This window comes from Haemorhous mexicanus, chromosome 7, assembly GCF_027477595.1.
Source record: "Haemorhous mexicanus isolate bHaeMex1 chromosome 7, bHaeMex1.pri, whole genome shotgun sequence".
Taxonomy (NCBI): Eukaryota; Metazoa; Chordata; class Aves; order Passeriformes; family Fringillidae; genus Haemorhous; species Haemorhous mexicanus.
The window spans coordinates 35,157,165-35,183,384 of NC_082347.1; the positions used below are offsets into that span (position 1 = coordinate 35,157,165).

Consider the following 26,220-nt stretch of genomic DNA (forward strand, 5'->3'; position numbering starts at 1 on the left):
CAGTTTCATTCAGGACGACACAAGTGCAACTGAGTGAAATATACATCCCTGGTGACAAGGTTTGCAGGAGAGAGTGGGAAATATGAAACATTAACATATTTTTGCAAAGGAAGGAGTACTCAGTCAAGGTCTAACTACCTTCTCATTCTTAAAAGTCACTGTGATCCCGAGTCATTGATCAGTGAGAAGGAAGCGTACCCTGACACTTGCTTTTCTATATGGAGTGGGAAAGAAGACTTAATTTATAGGGCTGTCACTTTCCTCCCGCCCCCCTTTGGTATCAGTGTAAAGGCTGGCTGTGAAGAATACTGTTTGCTGTTATTTCGCTATATAATCTTGGACAGGGCCTCTCATTTCATTCCCTGTAAAACACCCCTTATAAGCAGGAGCTCCATTTATAAAGTATGTTGACATACATAGCTGGAAAGTGTTCTAATATCTAACTAATAGCAATACATTGGTGACACTGTGTCTTCAAGAAGTCAAGTTCTTTTTGTCTTTGGGAAACAACTTTTTATAGATTTAGATATATAGAAACTACTTTTATAGATTAAATATCAATAACTGTCTGCTTTAAAATTCTTTTTAAATTCAGTTTTTCTCTCTGGAGTACTGAAATTAAACTGTACAATTTACATCTCTTTTAAACATTTAATACTAGGTCACTCATTCCTAAATAAACAAAAAGTCCAGTAACTTGTTAGCCTGGGAAGTTAAGGAGGGGTTGAAGTCAGACGTGTTGGCTGAAGTGATGTACACAGTGCAGAGAAAGAGCCAGTTTACTGATATTTGGTGGATATTGCAGCAGTAAGGTTATAACCTAGCTATAAAACTTATACAAGGCAAATATAGTGCTTCCTTTTTTTTTTTTTTTCTTGCCTATGACCTTGATAATAAGGTTTTAAAGTTGGCCATTTGTTACGTGTGTGTATTGGATGTTTGGGGCTTGTCCTGCTGTGGAACAATGGGCTGATTTTGGAGAGTGATGAGAGGAGGCTCAGGTGAATCTTTTTCGTGTGTGTGTGGATCTGCTGAGCTCTTCTTTCCTGGCTATAAAGAGATTACTTGTATCCTTTGTATTGGTGCTACTCATAACAGACTCTAACAGTGCCAGGACCAAAGGAAATAGTGATTTCTTAAATTACCAAGCTTGTTGTGAATGAGTGTGTTCTCTGAGTTGTTACTGGGCCGTTATCCCATCCTTACAGGTATTAGCTTTGTCGTCTTCTAAAACACCTTGGTTTTTTACCTTGGTTGTGTTTGTCAAATGAGGAAGCTCAGTGGTTACATTTTCCCTTCTGGTAGAAAGTTAATAATCCATCCCCACCTAGAGGAAGTTCTGTCGGAGTGTTGGAAGGACTCCTCTTCTAAGCTGAGCTAACACAGTGTTTAATTGAAGTGCTGTTAGGGGTTTCAGTGAAATCGGAAGAGATTTCTCATTAACTCCTCTGTGTTTTCACATGCTTAGCTTTAGGAATGACAGTGACACTTGCATTATGATTTTTCTCACGGGAGTAAGCTGTTGGAGAGCTATTTTTTACTGAGGACACTTTTCATAGCAGTGTCTTTGACAGCTCATCTTTAATCTTTATTCTTGGAAGCAAAGTATACTCTGCACTGAAAATAAGCATTCTAAGATTTAAAGCTTTTCAAGCCCTGGGAGTTGGGGATGGAGTGAAATATGTTAAACGTGTCTTACACTGCTGCAAGCAGCAGCTCGGAGCGGTTATATTTTGAATCCTGAAAATTCAGATGGGTGTGGAATGGGTGATGAGCTCCGTGTATTTCCTCCTGAAGAGTTGGAAAAAGAATGTTACTCTGCCTCATGGCTGGGTGATTGAAGACCTTCCCCATCTCTGTGGCAACCGATGCTTTGCCTTATTGCCACGGAACGTTTGCGTTTATTTCCTATGTGCTTTCACCTACGTGCTTTTACCCTTAAGTAGCCACGGCCGGACTTTTGCAGCGGTGGTTTGTCAGGTCCTGTCGGGTGTACATCACTTCTGCTTCTGTCATTAAGGATTATCATGAAGATCGTTTCAGAATGACAAAGACTGAAGAGTGTGTGAGGCTGTTAGAGCTGCATGAACAGCCAGTTCGGAGGCTGTAGATACGATCTGTAGAAATGTAAATAGAACCTTGTGTATTACTCTAAACATTTGCAGGTGTCCAAGTGGCAGCTGTTTGAAGTGCCTGCCTGTGTCCCTGTTACCCAAGATGTATATTGAACTTTTAATGACCTAAATTGGACATGTGTAAAACCTGTCACTACAGTATTTGAAAAATAACCCCAGATTTTCAAGGGTAGGCTTAAAACACTTGAAAATAAAAGATTCTTTTTTTTCATGTAAGTGAGGTATGGTTGTTTTTGCTCTCTGGGAATGAATGACTTGCATTAGCAAGTACCAGGAACATTGTGGTAAGAGGAGAAATGCTCTGCCTGAGGGTGTCTTGGGACCATTAATTCTTTGGTGAGAGATGTGTAGTATTTTTGGCTTTGTTTTATTTCTCTTCTAAACTGAGAAACAGCAACACAGCAGAGAGACATCAAAAATAATTGATCAATCTTCGTAAGCAAGTGTCAAAATTAATTGACAATACTATGGTAACCTTGCCTTTTCCCTGTAGGAGAACTACTGAGTAAGTAAACTGCTTTGCAAATGTTGCTCTGCACTGGATGAAAGAAAGGTGGGTGGGGGGGAAATAGGCCAAGAGACTGTCTAGCACCATTTTGCCATTTTATTTCTCTTATTTACCAAGTTTTGAATTGACTCTTGTTATTGTGAAGCCTGTGGTAAATCATGTAAAAATGCAGATGTTGCTATTCTTACTGCAGGGCATTCACAATCCTGTCACCATTCAGAAAGATTTAGGCCTTGTGTCTGCCTGGTGGTAAATAATTTTACTCTCTGTCCAGATTGGATATCTGAATGCAGCTCTGACTTTCTGACTTACTTTCAGCTTTCAACTTTTTTTTTCCTTCCATCCCTTTACCTCTACTGCGAAATAATGGAAAACCTTTTTTTAAGCAAAATGAAAAAGGGAAATTTAGTTATAAAAGAGAGGGGAAAGGAATTTTGGCAGGTGAGAGATAGGAAAGCAAGTGGGTGAGCAGGTTCTGTTTTTATAGCAGGGAGCTTCAAGCAGCACACTTCCCAAGATATAAACTAAACCACAAGCATTAAAGGGCAGTGTACGGTTTTGTTTTGCAAGGTTGATTTATTAAAGAAGTGATGCTTTTAATGCTACATCTGCCATTCCTTCTTCCCCTCCTCTGTGCCTTTGAATTTGTTGGTCAGTTGTACTTTTAATGATGGTATGAGTTTGGGCAGAAGGGAGAGGGAAGGGCTGCCTAAATCAGTTACATTACAAGACTCCAGGGAGTTCAGGGACACAAACATTATGAATGGCCCAACTGCAGTGAAAACTGCTGTCAGAGCTTCTATGTAGTTAGATGTCAAAGTCAATAGTCTTGAGATGCAGCAGTGCAGGAAAACAGGTTTCATTAGTTTTGCTACTCATAGAATGATTTCTTAGAAGAAAAAAAAAATTCCTCCCAGTTGGAGCAAAAAGTTTCCCTATTTCCAAAATGTGCTCTGCTTTGCACTGCTTTGTGGAAGAGCATTTGAGAAAACTTTTTACATGGAATTTATCTTTCTCCAAAGTTTGTGCATGGAATTTATCTTCCTCCAAAGTTTTTGAGGACTAGAAATACCCACTGTAAGATGCTGCCTTTGAAAAATTAGGTTGTGTCTTCAGAGGTTTATGGTTATTTATTTGATAGCTATGAGTGTGATGTGTAATGAAGCAGAAGAGGACAGGTGAGCACCTCTGAGGACCTACACTTCAGTTAATCTGCTTTACCTAGTCCTGGATATGCAGTTGTTATGGAGAGAGTAAGAGCAAATGGATTGTTTGATTATTAAACCTTGCCTCCAGATGTTCTTACTGTACTGCTAAATTACCTCCTGCATGCTCTCCTTAATTTCTAGAGCTTCTATAAAAGATTCTGCATTCTTCAAGGACAGAACAATTTCTAAGTGCAAGTATATTCACAACTGAAATGTTTGAAGGGTATCAAATTTTGTTATTCCATGCAAAATCCTTATTTCTATCTAAAACTCTGAATTCTGCTCTCTGCAGAATGACTCATGCAAAGAAAGTGTCCTTAAATTGCAGATTGTAAATGAGTGATAATGTTGTGTAAGAAGAGATCTTAAGAAAAGAAGTTAGCTTTAGCTGCAGCCAGCTGAAGTTCAGAGTGCTGTGAAAGGGGCTGACTTTATCCTTCACGCTTCTCTTTGATTACATCTTGCTGGTTCTTATGTAAGCATTAATATTCCTGCTGAGAGTTGAAAAGTATCAACAGGAACAGATCTCCACACCTCCCAGCCAGCTTTTTTTTTAAGCTAACTCAGTTTCCTTAGGTTACTTCGCTTACATAAGGCTCCTGCTGATCCAAAGGAGTTGGCAGCATCAGCAGGTGTAGATAAGAGAAAAAAATTGTTACTTCTAGAATTGGTCCAGACTTAGTTTTCTAGAACTTAAAAGTGAAACAACATCACCATTAAAGTGCAACTTCTTTTTCACAGGGTGAAATCCCTGAGTCATGCTATAAGTTGCAGCACTGTCTTTGACAAAAGAGTGACCTGTATCTAATCCAAGAAATAATTACTCTTATTGACATCAGTGCAATTGAGTGTGAGATTTTGCACCTGCAAATTGCCTTTTTACAACTCAGCATCTATATTTTAATAAAATTAAACCTCTGGAAAAGCATCATTGATTATGATTTTAGTCTTATCAAGTGGTCTTTATTTATGTTATTTTAGGTATGGTGCCCTGAAAAACTATTTTAATGTGATTTATTCTTTTAGCTTACATTATAAAGATTTTTTTTGATTTCTAAAGAACAACTTTTTTTTGTAAATCTTATTTTGAATGTAGAAACATGAACCATAAAATCATATCAACTGCCTCCTGAGCTAAGCAATCTGCACTGAAAAGTGCTTTTTGAACAGAAAGCAGTCTTTTTGCAAACTTAAAAAAATAGTTTTATTGTAATGTAATTTTTGGACTGCTTAATACTTGCTACATGAAATCTTTTAGATTGAAAAAGACCCTTAAAATCAGAGTCCAGCCACTGTCCTAACACTACCAATTTCATCAGTAACCATTTCAATGGTTTTCAAGGTTTTATAGAGAAGACCAGAAATGAGCTCTGATTACCAATTACCTCTTGTTTTTTGTAGGCTTCAGGGTAACTCTGAATTACTCCCTCTGTGAGTTGAACACGTGCTTTAGAAAGCATCTGTATGTGTCTGAAAACACTTCCACTGACTTGAAGCCCCTTGCAGACTTTCAAACTCCTTTCATTGGTTAGTTATCCTCACTGTGTTCTGTAACCAGAAAAACAAATGCAGGAGTTGCTGCATTTGCAATTTCTGCTGACAGATCTTATCTACCTTATTTTTTGTCTCTTTTAGTTACCCTGTTTTGAGTCAGGTCTTGATTGTAGAACCTTTAGTAGGTGATGTCTCTGTTCCCTGTGCAGGGGGAGATATGGCCACCTTTTCCTCACTGAGAATGGAAAGTTCCTTGAGTTGTCTCAACATAAAACAAACTTTTCCCTCCTTGACTGCTCTCTTGGTTTACAGCCTCCCTTATTTTATCAGTGTTCTTGAGCTATGAGTGCCAGAACTAGATGCTTTTGGTAATGGTCCTGCTGCTGGAATGTACGTGCAGAGTAGCTTCTCCCCTGCTGCCTGGGATCCTGCTGTGCAGCTGCAGCTGGTGCTTCTCAGCTTAGCACTCTGATTTTCTACCTCCAAATCCTCTTGGAGCTGCTGCATCCTCAGTATCGAGGACCTGCTTTTCTCAAACCAGTCTGGGAACTGAACACATCCTCCCCTGCTTGGACTGACAGGTAGTTGTGGGGCTACAAACACATTTGGGATAAAGCTATGCCCCTTTAAAAACACTCCTCTACTCCCAAAGCAGTAGATAATTAAATATGTCTAGTGTGCCTTCCTCTGTGTAAATCTGCAGCCATCCACAGGAGTGAAACCAAGTGCAAGTTAGGAAAGGGGCTGCTGGATTCTGAAGCCAGGTTTGTTTGCAGGCCTGGTGGATTCTGAAGCCAGGTTTGTTTGCAGGGCTCATGGATTCTGAAGCCTGGTTTGTTTGCAGGCTAAGCAGTTTGTTACTTAGGCAAAGAAGTGTGGGAACAGATGGTTGATGACCCTGCCAGCCCTTCAGACAGCATCAAAGGCTGGTTGCCATTGCTATGGCTGGGTAAAAAACTCTATTATATCAATGCATGCTTAAGTCTATCCATAAATAATACATAAATAGCTGCACAGGTTTTAGCATTTAATACTCTTAGTATGTTTTAAATTTAATTTGGCAAATAAATTTAGTCTCGCACTGTGTTTCTCTTAGTTCCTTTAATCAAGGGGAAGGCATCATGATCGTGTTTTGGAAGGCATTATCATAGTTCATGTCATCTTTTTAAAATCAATGTGAGTAGTTTTTGAGAACTCAATCCATCACACTACACTGGAAATTGATTTAATTGTATCAAAATGTAGGCAGAAAAGGTAGGAGGTAAATATGAGATATTACAGGAATACCCTTGGGATATTCCTACACATCCTAACAAATGCTGGTGAGAAAAGACCTTATTTTGAAGCATTACTTCATAGACAACAAAAATGCATTGGAAAACTGCTGCAGTACTGAAGAATAATTATCTGTCAGTGTCTATGAAAGTTGTTATTATCTGTATAGTCTAAGTCTGGAAAACATGCTACAAAGATCATGTAAGGAAAAATAAATGATCATGATGATACCTGAAAACATGAGCACTCCAGTGAATTGCAGCTGTTAACAGTAATAAAAGTAAACCAGTAAACTATAAGCAAAGTAGATGTTTTAACTTGAGTTGAGTGAGCAGTGGGAATTTTCATACCAGTTTTATAGGTTTTCCTCTAAATCTTAAAAACCTAATGAGTGGACAAAGTGTTGCATTGATTCAAGAGCTCTGTGAGGATCAAGACCTTAACTGAGAAATGTTGGAACTAAGTTTAACATAGTTTTTTACTTAGTGTTCATTCCCAAGGTGCAAGACCTGCATTTGACTTTGACGTTTGCTCCAGAGAGAAAAACCTCAATTTTTTTTAGATCTCTAAAAAATAATTTAGCCATCAACTATAGAGTATCCCAGGGTAAGCATCTTAAACTCTGTTAATGCAACAGCATTTAAAAAAAATTAATTCCACGAGACAGTCGCTTCCAAAAAGCTTATGTTACTCATCTGTAAGAAATGGATTCTAGGATCTGTTTGAATCAGTATTTTTATATTTCTTAGCTAAGGATGGAAAATGGGCTGCTACAATCTCTGATGGCAAAATATCTACTCTGTTCATGCTAGTATTTAAAAACAACCTAGCTGTAGGATATTTCCAAGTTTTAAGCAGCACATATCTGATAACCTTGAATTGGACAGGGAGTTTTGAATCCAGGGTATTCTAGGATTACTTGGCAACAAAACAAGTACTGAATTACTTAAAGATTGGATGCAGACACATAAAATGACAGACACTCAATGTCGACATTTTCTTATGGATTTCTTCCATAATTTATGTGCTTCAGTGTTTCATCTGTAAGAAGGAAATAACACTTCCTGTAAGCTTAAAGACTTGAGGTGACCCATGAGGCACAGCTAATAAACTAGATAACATTTTAGAGATTGCATTTGTTCCTGGAATGTGATAAATATTAGGGCATGAAGTACTGTTGCCCAAACTATGCTGTATATCTCAAACAGATTAGTAAAATCACTTCCTCATTAGGTCAGATGGAGCAAAACCTTGCAGTCTGTGTTATTGCAGAATAATAGTCTCATATTATAGACTCACTGGAAAAAATTGTACATTGGCTGTCACTGATAAGATTTGGTTTCAGAAGTAAGGCCCCCAAAGACCTAACCCCTAACCCTGGAATAAATATTACAAACAAAATATTGCAAAATGCTGCAGTACTTAATGGGTATTTTGAGGAGTTACTGTTTTACTTGTAGGAATACAGTGTTCTATATTAGTCATTGCATTCCTATGCCAGTATCAAAGAACCACGCATTCCTAATTTGTAGGTTGATGGCATTGATGTTATTACAGAATCCAGTCTTTAAATGTAGATTTTTATTACAGACATGTACTTGTATGTAGAGATTCTTTTGTTCCCATGCGTTTGAGTATTCAGCCACTTCTCTGTTATCTTGAAGGTTGATAATTTGCCTTCTATGAAAAAAATGGTTCATGTTGACTATGTCATGTAGAACAAACAGCAGTGCCACAGAAGGACTAGACTTTAGCTAATGTCTGTTACCAGTTGTGGCAGTATAATATGAGCAGCAGTGATTTTGGTCAAAATCCTGGGAGGATATCTGGGGTTAGTAATGTCTTTAAATATTCTGGTGAGCTTTGCAGAAACTTTGTTCAGGGTGCAAGCAAACCATGAAGCACTGTGGAACAAGAAGACAAATGGGCTTCTTTCATTGCCACCCACAATCCTGGGACAAAGATAAATTACTCAGGAAAGTATCTTTCTAATCATGCTGCAGTTTAAAGTACTTTCCTTCTTGTAATGGATAGAAGTGACTAAAATATGGTGAGCTTAATTTTCTTGTTAATTAATCTCAGTTTTCGAAACTCAAGAAGACTTGGATACATTGACTTCTATAAAGGAATACTTTGATAATTTCAGTTCTATTACTAAAACTGAAATGCTGATTAATCAAACTGCAGGATACTTTGCACTCTTAATTATTCTTTTTTTTTTTTTTTCCTTAATAATCTTTAAAGTGAGAGTGTGTGTATGTAAAGGTATGTATGAGAAACAGCTCACAGTCATGTTTGTGAGTGCAAGCCCAGTTGATGAAGATGCTTTGGAGGACTCTTGCTAATCAAATGTTGATATGCTACATTCAGGGTGCCTGAAAGCAAGCATGGGGAGAGGGAAATGAACTGTGAATGTTTCATGGTAAACTGCTGTAATGAAGCTGGGTGCATTTGTGCTTCTCTCATTATCAGCAGATCTGTTCTGTGTCATGAGTCTTCTCCAACAGGTAACTGAAACCAAAATGTTGGACAGGAGCTGGAAGGTAATCCTGAAAAATGAAAAATACTGAACAAAATGCTGCTTCTGAAAACAAACGGATTTGTACTTGTGTGCACAGCTGTACTATCATATTAATACAATTTTTTTAGAAAATATTTTTGCAGATGTTTTCTAAACCCTAATGCTGTTATTAGTTTTAAAATCAGAATATGTGTATTTAAAATCCACACCCTCTTCCCCCTCACCACCCAGGTCGTTTATTAATGTAGCACTTTGTAGGAGCAAGCATCTATTTGAAACTAAAAATTTTTCTAGAGTTTTTAACTTCCAGAGGGCTTGTACTATTTTAGCTTTCACAGGGCTAAAAACCCCAATCTGTATTCAAGGAAGAATGTACCTCCACCCATCTGAATCATATTTTACCTGGATATCTTGTTTAAGCACTGGGTGGCTGCTTGTCACAATGGCCTTGGGAGACAGACACTTTTTTTTTTTTTTTGAGCTCTTTTACATGTAGGAAACCTGAAGTTGTGTGCTTGTCTAAAGTAAAATAACAAATAAGTGGCTGAATTGAAATGGAAGCTTGGAAATAAATTTTCTGTAAGTCTGTATCAGTCCTCATTTTGGGAGGACTGAAGTGTCATCAGTTTGTACAGGTATTTTTTCATGCAAATATACAGTATAGTTTGAAGTTCTTTTTTCTCAGAGACTTCTACTGTGTAGCATAAGAGAGGATATGAAGTTTATTATTAATATATATATTATTTATTTTATAATAATATAATATTTATAATATTCATAACCAAGGAGTTTTGTGATGGTATCTTACACTGACTGTTTCAAACACATGCTGTATGTCATTCTGTGAGTATATAGGGGGGTCTCTGTTAATGCAGGTATAAATGCCAGTATAGGTTAGGGGTTGATGGGTACTTAGAGAATTGATCTTGAAAAGGTGGACCCAGGACATGGAAGATGGAATGAGTTTGTAGCTGATCTCTGGTTTTCATTTTTTTAAAGAGGGTGGAGGCAGGGAACAAGAAAGCCACAGCTTAATATATTTACTTTACAAAATGTGTTCATAATCAGCAACGTTGCTGGAAAATTTCATTTTCAATTTTATATACATCCTTGAAGTGTACTTACTGTATTTGGGCTTTGTAGGCATTTGGAAATCTGTTCTCTAACATAAAACTCTGAAGTGACAGACAGCTGAATGTATGCAGAATATTCCTTTAAAGTTAGATGTGGGTTTTCCAATTTAGATTGGCTGCATTTCTAAGTAGCAATTGGACTGAAAAGCAGAGCCAGTGCATATTAGCTTCTCTTAGTATGGTGAAAGCTTTCAATGCTACACTGGAATGGAATTTGAGAGCATCTTCCTCTGACATATTCCTTTGAGTTGCTGTGAGAGTTTTGAGCTCATAAAGCTCAATAAAGATCTTAAAAAGCCCTACCTGTTATTAATAAAACCCCCTGTGGCTGATCAGCTCTTTTTCACACATAATCCTGTAGCTCTTCAGTCACTATTTTTTAATCATCCTGATAAATATGTCCTTTTATTTCCATCTGCTAATGAAAACCAAAGCAGATGAAGAACACACTTAACCTTAGTCCTCACGATTAAGTACATAAATTGAGCTTTAGTCTGGTTTTCTGATGATCCAGGAGAGCACTGTGCAAAGTGTGATATTCTAGTTTATGCTGTAACTTTGCAATCTACAACTTTCCTTATTGTCTTTATGTAAGTTACTGGATGTGCATAAAAATTATTGTGCTTCAAGGCTGGGAAAATGATAAAAATAAATATGCAAATTTTGGTGAGTATGAGCATAGTCACACTTGATCTTTAATGGAAGAAATATTTATCTTTGTTCTCATAATAATGCTATTGCAGTCCTAGACGTCAGTGTATCATATCTCTTATTCTGGGGCTACTTGAAAGCATACTTTTTGAAAAAAACCCCTACATTATTTGATGAAGGAAATTTGCAGGCATCCTCTGTTTAGAAATCTACAGTTTAAGTAGCAACAACTGTTGGGGTTGTCATCTCTATTAAGGCCTTTTTTTCCCTTTCTTCTTTGTTTTATTTTGTTTGTTTGTAACAGACCAGAAGTACTGAGGAGGCTGGCTGAGTTGATGTCACACTCTAAGAGCGGATTTTATGCAAACTGAGGAAGTATGTGTATTCTGGTCATGTAGTTTAAATGATAGGATGCCTTTATTTTCTGCTTTTAAGAATTACTTTGATCACTCTTGTTGAATTCTCTGTTCTTTGCACATTATGTTCTTCTTGGTAGGATGTACTTGCTTTTTAGTTAAGGTTTTTCTAGTCTAAAAGATCTTGTCATTGCTTCCACAGGAAAGTAGAAAACACTGTGAAATATCTCTATGGAAATGCCTGGGGGCCTGCAAACCATGGCTCTGAAGGGAATTATGACCTGAGGTTTAGCAGGTTTGTGTATGGGGTTGCTGCAGTGCAGGAGTAGCTGCATTTACTGGTCAAAACACAGGCATGAGGTGGTTCTTTTTCTGCATGTGCTCAACAGCATAAGATGGTGGTATAGTTCAGGGCATCTCTATACTCGATTTCAGTGCTAACTTGGGTTACAGGCTGCATAAACCTGACCTGCTGCTTGCTGTGGACCTTAAAGATCATCTTGTTCCAACCCCCCTGCCATGGGCAGAGATGCTTCCCACTGGGCCAGGTTACTCAGAGCTCCATCCAGCCTGGTCTTAAAACACAGGGATGGGGAGCCCACAGCTTCTCTTGGCAACAATTGTCTGTGCTTAAGACTCTCAGAAGGATTTTTGTTTTCCCTAATGTTGAATTATACTTAGTCTCAATTTGCCTGTGTAGCTCTTCAGGGTTTTGTGTGCATGTCTGATTTTTGACTCTTAAATTATTCACTCGAGCAGCAAAGAGAAAATGGCATAGCTGTGTGTATGTGCATGATGTCTGCAGATCAGAAATACTGTGTATTTGCTCATCTAATTAATCATGTTGAGGTTTGGGAGGGGGAAATAGACTTGTTCAGAAAGTAATTTTCAGGTGCTGTGTGGATAATGAGCTCGGTTCAGAGCTACTTGCTGAAGAATTTGCTTGAGGCAGGATTTGAAAGAAACACTCTCTAAGGAGGTCACTCTATGCAAAGTAAGGAGTGTTGTGGAAACAGGTGAGATTTGAGAATGTCCACAAAATAAGATTTGGGGCTTGTAATTGATCCAGGATGGGAAACATCTCTTGTAGAGAGATTAGCTTTTATGAAGGCATACGCCAGCATGGACTTGGCAGTAGTTGTAGCATAAAAAATTAATATAAATATTTTATTCACTACTTAATTAGTAATAAGATAGTTAATAATAATATATAAAGAACTAAAATTACATTAAATTTATATTTTCACCATTAAATTAATATTTATGGTATAGGAAGGAATAATAAGGCTGTTCATAATTTTGCACTTGAAAGTAGACTGCAGATTTGACTTTCAATTGCCATAATCTTAAATTGTTGTATTTCATCTGTTTAAGATTTGTTCTTTAATATGAAGGTAAACTTCAGGAAGCTCATAGAATGAAATGGATAATCAGGCTCTTAAAAATCATGTGTATATGACAGGAGTGTGTCCCTCATGTATAGGTGGTGAAATGGTTGTTATCCTGCAGGTTTTAAATACATAATGTGTGTGGGTGTGCATATATATTGCCTTAAGTTTTAGAATACTGAGTTATTTTGCCTATTATGTTTGATTTAATTTTCTTTTAAAATTACAGTGAACTGAATTTAAAAAAATTCCCAGTGAAAGAATATCAGGATAGCAGGGAGGAATGACTTTGATAAGTCATGTTTGTGCTATATGCTTTTGGAGTTTTTGTGGCTGGATAGAGTCAATCCTTTTAGAGAGGTTTTTAAATGATATAAATAAGTTGGCGAAATAATCTTTTCACCTAATGAACTGTTAGGGGGTCAGTATTTTATGTCCTGGTACTTCTAGAATCAAGCTGTTAAGGTGTTGTCTCATGCTAAGAATGTCTTTATATTACAAACAGTTCTCCTCTGAATGAATTTAATTATGTTAGTATGGTACTCAGTAATTATTTTCCCTTCTATCTGCTTTTAGTTAGGGTTGTGGTTTCAAATATTTTGCTTGAGTTACAGATGTCCAAGGAAATGCTCTCCTAAAACATGTTTTTTCCATGTGAAAAAAGCGAAATGCTAGCTTTTGTTCAAGTAGAATTCCCTATCCTCTCTTAAAATATTTTTAGCTTATCCTTGTCAGAGGATTCTTGAGAAAAATAAGAGATGGTCTTATGAAATCTCTGGGAGCTTTACTGTGTTTGGATGCAGAAGAGAAATCACAATCTTACTGTGCAATGGGCACATTAAAAGCAAAACAATAACTGGACTAAGTGTGTGACTATTATTTTGGAGCAGTTGGGTTTTGAATTTATGTTAAGGAGCACAAAGAAAAATGCTCAGGATGAATTTTTTTTGTGTAGAAATATATATTGAGCGGTAGGAGGAAAAATTGAGTAAGTGTGGGGGTGTTTTTGTACAACTAGTAAAAAATCTGGGTATTTGATTCTGTAGCTATTTAAGCCAGTTTCTGTTGTTTCATTGAACTAATGCAGCATCTTAATAATTAGCTTTCTGTTTTCAGTAAGGAACCCTGGTGTCTGCATTACTCAGTTGTGGTGTATTTGTCAGGAACATCTGAAGTTATTGGTGTCATGGGAGATACTAATTCCTCAACTAATATTTTCTGTTATTGGTACTAGACATACTTGGTGCTGTAGGAATCGAGCAACAGTCTTTTGTAAGTGTTCAAAAATGTTACCAAAGTGCATTTTTTTCTGATTTAGGACCATGTCTGAAGCAGACTGTTGCTGCTTGTGTTGTGTGGACTGAATTTGCATGCCTGTATGAGTAAAAAGGCCTTTTTTATTCAGTAATTTGGCAAATGTATCTGACCAACAAGTATCAGCAGTTAAAACATGAAATCAGGAAGCTTTTAATTATAAGTAGAGGGGCATTTCTGATTGGAATGTGTGGTCACTGAACATCTTCCAAGGATTTTAAGTTTGTCTGTGTTGTGGTGAAAAACAACAGCAGTGACAAATCAAACAAAACCCAAACAGGTAAAAAACCAGTGTTTTTGAAGCCCAATAGATTTGTTCAGCATTCCTTTTTAATATATAAATTTTTGTACTTTGAATTCTCCTGTCTGTGTTATGGAACTGCTATCTTTGGCAGAAGGAGCTACCCAAGGGTTCTTATTCTGTTTGGAAGAACTCCATTGAGGGGGGTTTCTCTGTCCAGCTCAAAGGTTGAGGGGGAAGTCTTCACCAGAGTCCTGTGACTCTACACCAGCCAGCCTTTCAGAGTGATGGACTTTCCCCATCTGTGCCTCAGAAGAAGCTGTAGTTTATTTTACTCTGGACCAAAAGCCTCAGGCGTGGTTTTCATGTGCTGATTGTGTTTTGTTCCCATACACAACTGTGTTGTTCTTAAGCACTGCTCAGACCGAGCTGCAATGGGTAACACTCACTTGTGAGTCTGCATTAAATTTTGTTGCAAAACAATGATCATCAAATTGATTTTTTTTTGAAAGCTTTGGAGTGAGTATTTAGTGATCGTCCCTATTTAAAAGCTGCCCTGTGATAGGGAGTTTGAGAATTTAATTTCTCTGAAAAATGCTCTAGAGGTTTTCTTACTGCCTTTACAATAAATTATATGCTCTCTTTTCCTATATCTTTTTACTGCTCTATAAATCAGCAGAGAGGTTATGAATTTGTTTCATATTGCTGTGTTGCACATTTGTTGATGAAACAGCTTATTAGATCATAAATAGATGTAATTGCATAATCTAATGGGAGAGGGGAGGTGGATTGAAGAAGGGGAGGAAACATAAATAGCACTAGAAATTAACAGAGAGGAGAAGACAAAATTTTGTTACTAAGCTATAAAAGCAATTGAGTGCTTATGAAATGCAGAACCAAATAGTTATTTTGTTTTCATTTTAACCTAAATAATAATGGTAAATGACAATTTATATATCAGGAACAAAATGTATAAATGACAGAAGACTTGGCAGAACCCTTCCTAGCATAGCCTAAAACTTCATTGATCTTTAAGCTTCATTTTCTGTCTCAACTACTGCAGTTTTCTGTTTTGAGCTGTGTCTTCCCTGGTGTTTGTATCTGCAGAAATAAAAGGCTTTGCTTTGTTTATGATTTAGATTTCTATAAATCACTTGTGAATCTCATATAAGGACTCCCGCTCACCTCAGCTCTCTCCTAAATGGGAGGAAAAGAAACTAGGCAGTGACATTTGAGCTCTATTTTAATTTCAGTTCCTCACAATTTAGGAGACTGACAGTATTCTTTAGATTATTTCTAACCTCTATTCCTGGAGCTATGACTTGTGTGTGTGTGCTGTATTTTTTTTTTAAATGAATGGAGTTTTGTGATAGTGGAATGTGCTCACTCTGTATATGAGTTTTCAGGTATGAATCACCACATTACTGATGATGGTCTTTCACCACCAGTGCACAGTTATTTAGGCAAAATGATAGATTTAATTAATGGCTGAACTATTATCAGTAACATAAAATTTATTACTTAAATTATTAATAGTAAAAATAGGTAGGATTTCTAAAATATGTTTCTAACTTATAATGCTCCAGTTATTGTCAAAGTTTTGGTAATTTTATTTTAATTTTTTTTTTCTTCTCTAGATGAACGTTGCAGTTGTCTGAAAGTGCTAAAACATTACAGCCCTGAACAATGAGGTAGAGAGGTCTGGGCTTTATGGGGGAGGGAGCAGGGAGTTCTAATTAACAAAACAAAAAAAGAAAAAGAAAATTGCCAACACTGGGGGGTCAACATTAAGTACTAGAGCTGTGAAATTTGAATGAACATAAATGTTTTAAGTTTCTTTTATTATTTCTATTATGGTTCAGCATTCCTAGGACTTTATTAGAAATTGCAAATAGCATTTATTGTTGCATTTCTTGTGAGATAAATGAAAATTGACTCCCCTGGTCTGTTAATTTATAGCTGCCATTTCTAGAGTATTGTAATTTCCTATTATCTAAATGTGCATTTTTCAAGTTGATATGAGCATTTGCCTTAACTTCTGAATTTTTTAGTTTAACATGAAACTTCCTGATGATGTTCCTGAAGTATTGTATTTTTTTTTGTATTTATTTTTTCCTTTTCAAGTGCTTTGATTATTTTCTAATGACTTGCCTGCCTTCTCAACATTCTGGCAAATTGGGATTAATTAAGAAGGCAGGCAAGTTGGGATTAATTAAAAAGGCATGCTTATAAAGCAGCTGGGATTTGTATAAGTTAAAGGTGAAGTCTTGCATATAAAAGGAAATTTTTTCTAAACCAGATAGGCCTGTATATATGTGTACATACATATGAATATATGTATCTACTTTTATATTTGTGTATATAAAAGTATACTTGAAATAGAAGTATCCAGAGTCTGCATGAAAGCAAAGGCTCCATGCTGGTGGTTTTTTGACTTGAAGCAGCTACAGGATTACTGCAAACCTTCCCTTATGTGGGGCTAGTGCCTCTAATCACTGTGCAGCTGAATGACAGTGAGAATGAGAAGGAGGAAGAGTTTCATCTTCTCCTTATGGGCTCATATTTTAATATAAAATCACTGCCAGAGCATCCTGTGAGCTGTGCTCCCAGATTGCCCATCAGGATCTCTGAGGAGTTAGCTAGGTAGATTCATATGTCTGTGGAGACGTGACATCCAGCTTCATCCAAGCAATTACAGCCTCTTATGGATGCCTGGAAGTGAGGCTGCTCACGAGCTGTAGTGTGGAAAAAAATTCAGGTTCCTCTGAAGAATAGCTACCTCAGGACTGGACTGCAAAGCTGAGCATTTTGATTTGCAATTTAGGCTTGAATACTGCTTTTACCCTACTTCGGTTTATAAGTTACCATCATCTTCATTTCCCTCCAGATTTCTGTCTGATGTTACCAGGCAGAGGGATTGAAATTGCTGGCTGCTGACATCTCTGCATAGGGTTCATCTCTCTCCTATTTTTCCCTTTTCTGTTCCCCAGCCCTTGAAGTATTACTACCCTAGTCCATGTACACTATTTCAAAGGCAAAGGCATCAGTTATTGATCTCAGAACTGTGTGAAAACATCGTATACTTCTTCTGGTTTTTTAATTATCGTGTTCGAAGAAATTCTTGGCTACCTCTATGTGGCAAATATATGGTTCCCCATCATTATACTCAGAGACATATTCGTATGGGGGGATATATTATGTTTGAAAAAAATAAATAAAGGACAAAACATCAGCACAAACCCTTACAATCACCTCTGGCAGAGCAACTTGAACCTCGAGCAGGTATCTCTTAGAAGCATGCCCTTGTATACATGATTTAAAGAATATTTATTGAAATCTTTATGCCATACTCCCAAACTCTGTGGAGAGAAATGGCAGTATTATGTAATGAAAAATGCTATAAATGCATACAAGCTTCTTGCCTCTTCCATTTGGGCATGGAATGGGCTGCCCAGGGAGGTGGTAGAGTCATGGTCCCTGGAGGTGGTTCATTGTGTGGCCCTCAGTGCCCTGCTCTGGTTGACAGGGTGGTGTTTGTTGCAGGTTGGACTCAATGATCTCAGAGTTGTTTTCCAGCCTCATTGGTACTGTGATTGTGTGATTTCTGACTGCCTAAATTTGGACTGTCACTCTGAATTTGTTCATGCAGTTTCCTTTATACATTTTTGTGTGCACAGCCACTTAGCCAGAAGAGCTATTTTCTCCCCATTTGCTTTTCTTTTTTCCTCTTTTTATGTATAGAGTCATATTTTTGATTCAGATTTCATTATGCTGGGATAAGCAAGTGTCTTCTTGCTAGGCTCTTATTTCTTCTAGTCATTCAAATAACATTCTCTGTTCCCGTTTAATCTTTCCTCTTCTATTTCCTGGATATGGCTTTGCCTGGCTCCTGTGCTGTGATACTGTTTCTGCCTGCTTGCTTCTGGAAATCCCACATCTGGATCACTGCCTGATCTCTAGAAATCCCACACTGTAGGATCATTTTTCTTTTTCTGGAAGTGTTCCATTGGTGGCGTAGTCATTCTCTCGCTATTTTAATGATCTCCCTTCTCCAATGGACTAGTTAAAATTATTTCCCTTGCTTCTAAGTACATGACTTTCCAGACTAAATTACTAAATTTGCTCTGTTCTTAGTGTAGCATTACCATCACCTAGATCTCTGCATGGGATATAATAATCTCTAATAATATGAACAATTTCATGCCATCGATAAATTCCACTAGCTCATTTGTGCCATCATTGTTAGGTGTATTTTTAAGGCCAGTTTATGACTGCCTTCATTATCCAGTATTAATTCCCATATAGGGTTAAATTTTTTTCTTCTGCACACCCTGTTGGCTCCATTTCTATCCAACTTGTTACTCCCATTGTGGTTCTCATATTAACTTGGTTTCCAGCTTTAATTGCACAGCTTATTATCAATCCCTCTTGTAATGGTAATTTTCTTTATAGATGCTTTATTAAAGATAGTGTGAGATATTAATAAATTTATGATGCATTTTATTCTTCTTTCCCCTCACATCCATATTTTTAGATTAAACTATGAATATAGAATAATGAAAAGCTAGACTAATAGGTTCTATTAATTCTCTTCTTTTTTGCATTAAATTTAGGTACAATATTTGCTGGAATATGACAAATGCTATAATTTAATAGATATAATAAAGTGCCTGCTGCTTAACTTGTAAGTTAATGTATTGGTTCTTTTGTTTCCTAGGGCTCTTGTGTAGAGATTCTTGTCTCTGTTCTGGTAGGACAATAAGTTCTTTGAATTTTTTCCTACTAAAAATGTGATATTATCCAACTCAAGACACTTTGTTCCACGAGCTGCCTTGCTTTTGCAAGCTAACGCTTTACATCATCATCTTGAGTCAAAATCACAGAACATTTTCTTTGTTTTGTGCTATCTGCTGTTTCTGTTTCCTCATGCTTTCTGGTGTTTTTGCCATTTGTTGGACAAGTTTGTAGCCATATAAATATGTACTCATACAAGCACATGATCTAACAAGTTTCCTTAGCTGAGAACACTATTAAAAAAAAAATTGAAGTGGAACTTGTTGCCCTAGTGCAATTAATATTATACATTACAGCTCAGATGTTTTGTTATTGTGGTTGATTGCCTTGTCATGTATATACTTCTTACAAAGCCAAAGTGGAATTAGAACAGGAGGTAATGCTGACCAACTTACAGATTATATACACATTAATTCAGTTTGTTTTAGAAGATGTAATTAGATATTAAGTAATCTAAGACTTGTCTAGAATTCTTGTCATTTTAACCTCACTTGGAGTTTGGGCAGTATTTTAATTCTGACTTGAATTTCCCCCTCTAAGTAATTTTCATGCTTTAAGGTAAAGAGCAGAAGATTCATCCCCGTTTCTTCATAAATTTCCACAATGTAGAAAATAAACTCAATTCTGCTGAATACTACTAGAGTGCACATGTTTCATATTCCCTATTTACCTTCTATCAATTATCTTAATTATTAATTGCATAAATGAAAGTAGGAAATCCTTCAGTTTATGTGAATACTGACTGTCAGTCAGAGCACATTCTAACTGGCAATAACAATGAAATAATACCTACTTCTAGTAAGTTTACAATCCCATGACATGTATTTTACACAGTAGTTTGAAAAGATGAATTATTTCTGTGCTTGTCTAGTTATTAAAGGTAACAATTTAAACAGTGACTGATCTCCATCTCAAATTACATCTGGAGTGAAAATGAGTATGTACAGCTGCTTTGACTTTTCTGTTATGTTCATATAGATATTCAAATTGATACCAGTGCATCATGCATGTATAGAATAGTCTTCCATCCTCTCTATTCTCTTTTCCCTGCAGTACAAAAGTAGTCACTGATGAAAAATTTAAATGGAAATATCTAAGACTTTAGGATCATACATCCTGGCTTAAGATGTGCTAATTAGTTACTCTTGGTACTCAGAGTAATTATTCAATTTGCCCAGTCTGAAAAGTTTTGGTGCTCTTCTATGTTCCAGTGATGGTCTTATTGTTAAATACTTAACACACCTGGTACATCTGATTCAGCATCTCTAGTTGATATGGTGTCAAAATAAGTATTTTTCCTGTAATTGTTCGGTGGAGGAAAGATTCATAATGAATTAGAGGACTGTCAGCAAATCCCTCCCTGAGCACAGTAGTGTTAATACAGGAGAAGGTATTAAATCCTGTATGTATCCAACAGTACTGCTCCCAGGCATCTGATTTTCATGAACATCCCCCTCTTGAAAATATATGAGTGAAAGTTGACTGCTTCTGCTGGGTGCTTGAGCCAGGGAAGAGCTGTTCCTGCTAAGTGTGAAATAAGTACAGCAGATGGACATCCACTGGGAACTTAACATTTTGAGCCTTGAGAACTTCTGGAATAGAGCTTGATCTGAAAACAGCTGGATTAGTTCTCATCAAATCTCTAGATCAAGTATCCCTCCATGATCAATTTATTGAAGTATTAGCAAGAATCTTCATCTTTTTCCTGAGATGAGAGGGTTGGGCTGACTGTACCACATGGCTTTGTTTAAGCAAAGTGATTTCCCTTTCTGGATCCTTTTGGGGCCCATTTCTCTGATGATATAATTTTTGTTTGTTTGTTTGTTTTTTTGCTTGCAACATACTTCCCATGCAGAATTCCCTGCTGGAAATACCGGTGTTGGGTAGAGAATGCACAGTATCCTGGTTAAATACTGTCATATTAGCTTGGGTTCAGCAGCACCTGCAAAGCTTTGCAGCCTGCAGGTGATCTGTGATGTAATGTGCCTGTCACAGCCCCAAACTGACAATACTTGAAGATTTCTGTAACCTCATTATATCTTTGAGTTCAATTTATAATTATTTTAGTCTTTAACATTTTTTAAGGAAGGCTTTGGTTTTGAGATGAGAAAAGTAAATGCAGACATATGGTTGCGTGAGTCAACAGATTCAAGATGCTGTATTTGGCACTTCTTTCCATGTTGATTCCTGCAGATCTTGGAGATGGGAACTTGTTGGCCCTTGTGCAACAGTGTTGCAACTGGGACATTGAGTGTTGACCTGAATTATAGCTTTCATCTTCTAAAAAGATGGACATTTTATTTGATCTGTTTTTGATGTTACTCTTTGGAAAGAAGTCTTCCGGGTGGTTTTTTATTTTGTTTTTCTCCCTACACTGCTGTTTGGTTTCCCTGAATGTTTTTTCTCTCTAGACTTTCATGGTAGTGGTCTTTCTTAGCTTGGGACTCTCAATTACTTTAACTGCTCCTCCAGTGTCTAGGTGATCTATTTTCCTTACTAAGGAGTAGAAAAACCTTTGAAAAAACTACTTTTTATCTTTTTTAGCTGTCATTCTTGACTTGATTGCTTGTCTGCAAACTGTCTCTTGCTGCTAATTTTAAAATACATTCTTCTAACTCTTTAAATAATCTTGTTCATTCACCTCCTGAGATAATCAAGCATTTTTAAAAAGCTCTGTGACCCTAAATGTCCAACAATTCACTAGGGTATTTAATATTTCTTGCAACTCTTAGATGTCATTGAGATGGAGTCTTAGTATATTGTTTTCCCTGTAAATTAATCCAACTCTTGCACCTTTAGGGCTAAAAAAATATTTCTTTTATTGCCATGTGAGTACACAGTTCAAGAGGCAAAAATCTGCATATAGACATAGGGAAAACTAGTAATTCAGGTATTCTTTGTAAAAAAAAGCCTTCAAGAGGCATCCTTTGTGGTGAATCCTGAGGAGAGGGCTCCCTGATGAGTGATTACCATTCCTCACCAACTGACTCAATTAATGTATAAGTTTTATTTTTAAATCAATGAGTGGAATACAACTCTATTCAAGCTTATTCATAAAAGACATAGCTGTGCCTTCTGGTCTGGTCTATCACCAGGGACTGCTTAAAACTGTTAAATTCTTTTTGTGCAGACACTTAGGCAAGGTGACCTTAGACCTAACAATATGTAGCCATCCTATTTTCTGATAGAATAGCAGGTGGCTACTCAGAGCTTCCACATGACTTATTCATATGTCCCAGTATTTGCTTGTGTCAAGACATGAGAGAGGGTTCTTTCTGGTTTTGAAGCAGGTGGATGTCACTGACCTCATTTGGGATGTTGCCTGATCTAGTATATGCAGCAAATGTATCAATCTTTTATGCAGTGTAATGCTTAGGAAATCCAGAAACAGATGAGTAGCACAGATCTGAATGGCTGTGCAAAATACAAAATACAAAAAAACCCCAAACAAACAAACAAACAAAAAACAAAAAAAAAAAACAAAAAACAAACAAACAAACAAACAAAACCACAAAAAAACCCCCAACCCCCCCCCCCCCCAAAAAAAAAAAAAACAAACAAAAGGTAAAATTTTAATCTATAAAAATTACTTGGAAAGCTTACCAAAAGGCATGTTTCCTCCCCTCCCTAGACGTATATTGTCTGCTTGGTGGCTTAAATTCACTTCTGGAGATTGATGCTTTCTCTCTTAAATATCTTTATTTGCAATTTAGCTACCCACTCAAGGGACAAGTCATGCAGCTTCATTTTCTCCAGTTTCCCCAGTTGTTACCTAGAGGACCCTTCACTCTCCTGGCATGCGCAATGTTAATTTTCTGTTTACACCATTTTTCTCTAATGAGTGGTAAAAGCTCTAATGAGAAAAATATCTGGAACTACATCTTCAAAGTGTTGAAAGCCTTCCAACAGGTTTCTGAAGCTGGGCTTTGCCCTCTCTTGCCTGTAATACCCAGTCCTGCATCCCTGTTATATACAACAGGCAACTCTTGCAGATTTACACCAAACCAACTTAGACAAGGACTGTTTCCATTTTTATGCTTAGTAAAATTTTTAGATCTCTTCAAATTTTTGTGATAGTACAGGGTATGTATTAAAATTCAAGAAATATGAGTAAATACTTCCTTAAAGCTCACTTATCAACTGAAAGCTTTTTAAAGCAGCCCTGTCAGTTTAAATTCCCTAAAAGTATCATATGTAAAATGATATGCACATGCTCTATAATCCTATCTTTAGTAAATGGATTTGCAGCCTAAGAACTTCTATGAATTAGAACACTCAGATCCTTAGGCTTATTCAAGAAAAAGCATTTTAAAATGTAAAGGGATTTAAAATTGTATTCCTAGTGATTTTGTAAGCAAAGATTTAGCTTATTTTCTAACTAAATGCAAAGGCTGACATTAGGCTGGCAATTCCCAGTCTCAGGCTGAAGAAGCCATCTCAGTTTTGTATATTCAGATAACTTTTAGAGTTGGGGTTTAAAAAGTAGCAATTTTATTAAGATAGATATTTGACAGTGGGAAAGTGAGACAAAAATCACCCTGAACTAGAGTCTCTGTTGGTCAGGAGCTGGATCCTGGTGATTGTCAGTCCAGATGTGACTCCAGGCTCCTCAGGCTGGTGAGTACTCATTGATGGAGGGTGCAGCCTCTGCTGTGCTGGCCACTTACAGCTGGCCAGGTCAGTGTGTTCACATTGCAGCTCGTGCCTGGCTTCCATTCTGGACAGAAAACTCAAGGGAGTAGGGGCTCTGCTTCATTTTTGGTTAGCTGGGAGGTAGAGATGATGCGAAGTAACCTCTGTACAAGATTGTGCCTTGTTCTGCCTCTCTGGCTGTTGGTGTTTTGTACAACCTGACCTGTATCTGGCACCTATTTTAGGAGGGAGTACATATGGTAAAGTATAAATGCAGGTGTGGATTTTATGAACAGCTGACAAAAATGAGCCAGTTCACAGATCAAAGTAAAACTCTTTCCACATGCATATAGTTTATATATTTTATTGGGCTTCATTTGTATAATTACTGAAACTAAAATACCACATTTTCATAAACATGTTTTTCCATTTCAATTCTTCCCTTAAGGATTTATCAAAATAGCTATATTTATAAATCCTAAATCTTAAAACTATTTCTCTTAAAGCTGTGACTGAAGCTTCCTAATTGTCTAGTTTGAGATGGTGTAAAATATGTAATTCTCTTCTCTTTGGAATTTCTGTAAATTTTTTTTCCCAATTGAGAGCATATATCCATAGAGGTGTGTTATAGTTTTTTTTTTTCAATTTTGAATAAAAGCTTCTTCTGGTGATGATTCAACAAGCCCTTTGGCTCTTCTTAGGCTGATGATAACTCTCAGCTTCCTTAGTGAAAAGCAAGCCCTGCCAGAATTAGTTTGAATTTTGCTTTAACTGTACTAGGTTCCAGTTTAATCACCTACTAAGAGTCCTGGGCACAATGCTGTCCTCAGAGAGCTGAGGTCAGGAGTGATTGAAGTTCAGATTAATGATTTAAGAGCACCTTCTGGTGACTAATCGAAGGCCAAAAAGAAAAGTTTGTTTTGACTGTGGGATGAACATTTAGAGATGTACCTAGAAGTATGTCTTGAAAACAGCTTTTATTCATTTTACAGCTGAATATACCCAAATATTATCCTTTCTGCTCTTGAAGCTTCCCCCCCTCCTCCCTCAGCTCTTAATCTCTTTTTAAGCATTGCTGAACAGATGCTTATGCAGATAAGATCTAACAAAAGAGTAGCAACAACCAGAAACTCTGCTGAAAACTGAGGTTCAGCTGTGGTCTTAGGTAATGCAGATTTTTCCTGATCCAGGTAATGTTTTTTTGTCCATAGCTTCACTTGCTCTTGTTTCGATTTCTGTCATCTTTGATTCTGGCAAAACCTTGGTGTAGAAGTAGTCACATCTTGAAAGAAGACTATTTATTGCAACAGCATTGAAAGGCTTTAGGGTCAATGGAAAGTTTAAGGAAATTTTTTTCTTTTTTTGTGGTTTCTTGTTGGTATTAAGCTGTTAATGTTGCAGGAATTTATCTTTGAAAACATTTTCCTTACAAGAGAAATTATTTTTGTATTGATAAGCATAGAATCATTTTTGATCATCTAACATTGATATGAAGGAAACTTTAGAGCCGTACATATGATCTGAGATCATTGCACAAATGCCAAATCCTAGTCCACAAATGCCAAATTCCTAGTCCACAAATTGAGAACTGAATAAAAGTAGTATTAAGACTTTTGTTATTGTGAGAGGTTTCTTTTGATCTGGAGTCTAAACCAGTTTTGAAATCCGTGATGAATAGTGCTTTAAGACCATGTCAATAACAGAGTCTTTCAAGGAATATTTGATGAGTTTTTTCCAATAAATATTAAGAATTTATTGCAGTTTGTGTGGTTTTCTAGGATTTAGAAGGAGAATTGGTTTTGTTAGTTTTCATATCTACTCACTTATTTTTACCTCTAGTAAAACTTTCTGAAAAGCAAGACCAAGCATCCAAAATATTTAAAAATAAATTCTCTTTCTTCACAATTAAAAACAATCAAGCAAAAATGTTTGTAAGGATTGAATTATTGATTATATAGAAGGTTCTGCTAATGTCAGTGCATGCCTGTTATTTGGAATAGTGGACTGGAAATATACTCATGGAACTGTCCAGTAGAGCAGGTAAGGTCAGATAGGCGAGGAAAGTAAATTTTATTTTTAAACAGGATTAGTTTTAATTGGCATCCTTGCAATAATAATCTTCCTTCAGCTGAGTAATATCCTTTCAGATCTCTGTCTCTTCTATATGTGAACCAGTGCACTTTTTTCTGAATTTTCCAGTTTTGTTTAAGCCAATCAAATAGAGCAACAATTACTCTATATTTGTTGTATCTTTCAAAGGTCTTATTGTAAGATTTCCACCATTGTCAGGAAATTAACTCTACATTGACTGTTAGATGGCTTGTTGAGAGAGATGACTAAAGCAGTTTAGATTTCTGGCTTGATACATTCCAAAAAAACAACTAAATTATAGTTGAGGCAGTGAAATGCTGGCAGGAATACTCAATGGCATGTTTGTAAACTGGCATTTAAATTACAGAAGTATCTGTTTGAATGCTTCTTTATCTGTCTATAGTTGCCAAGAGCTGAGAAGGTTTGTCCATAGTCTGGCCCATGGAGGGTGTGCTGCTCTGGTTCCTTTGGCACATGAT

At 36.7% G+C, this 26,220-nt stretch overlaps 1 protein-coding gene across 2 annotated transcripts in view; it reads left to right on the forward strand.

Annotated features, from left to right (window-relative positions):
* ATRNL1 (attractin like 1) overlaps positions 1–26,220 on the forward strand; it is a 432,570-nt gene that overhangs the window by 722 nt on the left and 405,628 nt on the right. The window lies entirely within an intron of this gene.